The following is a 3,598-nucleotide window of genomic DNA, read 5'->3' as shown; positions in this document are numbered from 1 at the left end:
ACCTCACACTGATCAGCATTAAACTCCAACTGCCATCTTTCAGCCCACTCTTTGAAATGGACTAAATCTCGCTGTAGACTTTGAAAATCTACTTCATTATCCACAACACCACATATCTTAGTATCATCTGCATACTTACCAATCCAATTTGCGACACCATCATCCAGATCATTGATGTATATGACAAACAACAGTTGACCCAAAACAGATCCCTGAGGCAGCCCACTATCCCTGAGGCAGTACACCATTACTCTCTGGCATCTCCCATTCAGCCACTGTTGAATCCATCTTGCTACTCCACTATTAATACCCAACACGTGAACCTTCTTAACCGACATTCCATATGGAACCTTGTCAAAGGCCTTACTGAAGTCCATATAGACAACATCCACCGGTTAACCTTCATCAATTTCCCTAGTAACATCTTCAAAAAATTCAGGACAATTAGTCAAACATGACCTTCCAGGCACAAATCCATGTTGACTGTTCCTAATCAGACCCTGTTTATCAAGATAATTACATATATATTATCTCTAATCATCCTTTCCATGAATTTGCCCACCACAAACCGAACACGATGGTGTACACGTTAATTTTCTGCATCTTTGTAACATCGCCAATCATGGTGAATCGACCTTATCCTGCATAAACAAATGGGTCCGTGAAATTTGGACTACATTCTGTACCTTTCTCATCACGAGTGTGACTGTAGGATGAGGCACGGAACCTACTATGCTAATGCCATCAACTCATACAGCGAGATAGTAAATTGCGATTTCATAACTTGATGTGGTCACGCTTCTTTTTATCGATACCATGTTTTATGCTCTGGATTCATCCATTCCCCTACATACGCCCAGAATTCTCGTCACAGACCGATGAACGCATCACACACCAACTCAGCACAACCAGTCGGGTAAATACGGAATTTCGTATTGGCAAACGACTTCACAAATTCCAGCCACTTTGCAGACTGCTTTTGTCAGAGGATTTACTTCTCCGGAATCAACAGTGAAAGTGAGTAGTGTTGGTCTCCAAATTTGACGAAATATATTCTGGCCATAGAGGGAGTACAGAGAAGGTTCACCAGACTGATTCCTGGGACGTCAGGACTTTCATATGAAGACAGACTGGACAGACACGGTTTGTACTTGCTAGAATTTAGAAGATTGAGGGGGGATCTTATAGAAACTAACAAAATTCTTAAGGGGTTGGACAAGCTAGAGGCAGGAAGTCTTTTCCCGATGTTGGGGAAGTCCAGAACAATGGGTCACAGTTTAAGGATAAGGGGGAAATCTTTTAGGACCCAGATGAGAAAAACTTTTTTTCACACAGAATGGTGAATCTCTGGAATTCTCTGCCACAGAAGGTAGTTGAGGCCAGTTCATTGGCTATATTTAAGAGGGAGTTAGATAAGGCCCTTGTGACTTAAGGGATCAGGGGGTGTGGAGAGAAGCCAGTTAAAGGATACTGAGTAGGATGATCAGCCATGATCTTATTGAATGGCGGTGCAGGTTCGAAGGGATAAATGACCTACTCCTGCACCCACTTTCTGTGTTTCTATGTTTCTACGTAAGCATCACTCCGTTCTCTACATGTTCTGAATAAATCATTTGGGCTTGTTCAGACCAAGAAATATGTAGTCCAAGTATTTGAAGGTGCAAAGAACGCAGATGCGGGAAGGAGTAATGGATGGATTGGAGGTACCAAGCGCTTCGGGAACTACCACCGTAAACACAGACACTGATGATGTATTAACTCGACTTATGTTTATCAGAATATAGCGGCGATCATTCCTGTGTCCGACACTATTTGCGGAACCGCACATTAAACGTGAGGATTTATCGGAAGCTGAAATCCCAGGGAACCCCCGCAGTGTGTGACAGCTCCAACGACCAGTATAGTCTGCCAGAGTTCGCATCCCGTTCGTATTTCGTGGACTAGGGGATGGGCTCTGGACTTTGTGCCTTCCATCTCAGTGGGAACCATTGTGGGGGGATGCTTTGTTAAATGCTTTAATGTTGAGTCTTATCTTTATCTGTATGCTGCATGGCAAGTCAAATTCATTACACTAATTGGTATATGTGATAATAAATGTCCTTTGTACCTTTGCATTTGCAGCATTGTTACGTTTCGATTTTGAGCTTTAGTTCAGTGGGATCTGCAGCCGTGTAATTGTCTTCCGTTCCGACTAGTCGCGGAATATAATGGCGGCACCCCATGGATTCGTAGATGCCTTCCATCTAAGGAGCAGTATCAGACGTAAAATCATGAATTGGTGTGGATTCATTCAGAACTGCAGACGATGCAGTTTACTGACAGGTGCAAGATTAATCTGACCCCCAATCTTTCTCCAGAAGTGTTCAGCGGCCGATATAGCGATTTATTTTCTTTTTCGTCATATTTAGTCATCAATTTTAGAATAAGATTACGGACAATAATCAAATGAGAAAAAACTTGGCCACCTTCTTGCACTTTCTTTCGCTCTCGAAAGGAATATTCGCCGCATAAATCCGACAGCACCGCCATCTCATCTGCGATCACCTTAACATCGAAAGTACGTTACTGCCCCATCCATAGGACAGCAATACCAAAGAGGGTGGCCTGTTGAAAGTGGACAGGGACGGATGAGGCTTCATGTGTCCTGAAGGGGAAGTAAACATATGAGTAATTATCGGCCGTTCAGTATAAGGTGCCTGAAGAAAATGACGCTGCGAGCAGGGTTCGAACCTGCGTGGGGAATCCCCATTGGATTTCAAGTCCAACGCCTTAACCACTCGGCCATCGCAGCTCTCTTCAGCTCCTTTGTTGCTGAAGGATTCAGAAAAGGGCGCCGTGTGAAACTGCAATGGGAGTATACGCTGCTCAGCATGATGTCTGGGTTTGAAATGTTGTCCTCGTTTTCTTGATACAGAGCTAAAATAGTAGACGATGCTAAGTAGCGCACAGTTTTGGTCTCCTAATTTGAGAAAGAACATCGTTGTGATTGAGGCTGTGCAGCGTTGGTTCATGAGATTGATCCCTGCGATGGTGGGACTGTCATACGAGGAAAGATTGAACATACTAGGCTTTTATGTACTGGAGTTTGGAAGGGTGATGGGGGATCTTATAGACACATTTAAAATTATAAAATGATTGGACAGCTAGATGCAGGAAAAATGTTCATAACGTTGGGCGAGTCCAGAACCAGGGTCCATAGTCTTATAATAAAGGGGAGGTCGTTTAAGACTGAGGTGTGAAAACACTTTTTCAACCAGAGAGTTGTGAATTTATGGAATTAGCTGCCACAGAGGGCAGTGGAGGCCAAATTACTGGATGGATTTAATAGAGAGTTAGATAGAGCTCCTGCACTTATTTTCTATGTTTCTATGTTTCTATGTAATTGACTTGACTTGAAATAGATTGGCGTGACTTGACTTGACTTGAAATGGATTTACTTGACGTGTTTTGAAATTGATTGTCTTTACTTGAAAAGGATTGACGACTTGCAATGGATTGACTTGACTTAACTTGAAATGGATTGACTTGACTTGACTTGAAATGGATTGACATGATTTGACTTGAAATGGCTTGACTTGGCTTGAATTGGATTGACGTG

At 42.8% G+C, this 3,598-nt stretch overlaps 1 non-coding gene across 1 annotated transcript; it reads right to left on the bottom strand.

Moving 5' to 3' along the window:
* Positions 1-2,709: 2,709 nt before the first annotated feature.
* trnas-uga (transfer RNA serine (anticodon UGA)) lies at positions 2,710-2,791 on the bottom strand. The gene has a single exon. It is a non-coding gene; the product is annotated as a tRNA-Ser (tRNA).
* Between the last annotated feature and the right edge of the window lie 807 nt (positions 2,792-3,598).

This window comes from Leucoraja erinacea, unplaced genomic scaffold (genome assembly GCF_028641065.1).
Source record: "Leucoraja erinacea ecotype New England unplaced genomic scaffold, Leri_hhj_1 Leri_193S, whole genome shotgun sequence".
Classification (NCBI taxonomy): Eukaryota; Metazoa; Chordata; class Chondrichthyes; order Rajiformes; family Rajidae; genus Leucoraja; species Leucoraja erinaceus.
Note: the sequence above shows the minus strand (reverse complement) of the source record. Positions and strands in the feature narration are given on the sequence as shown.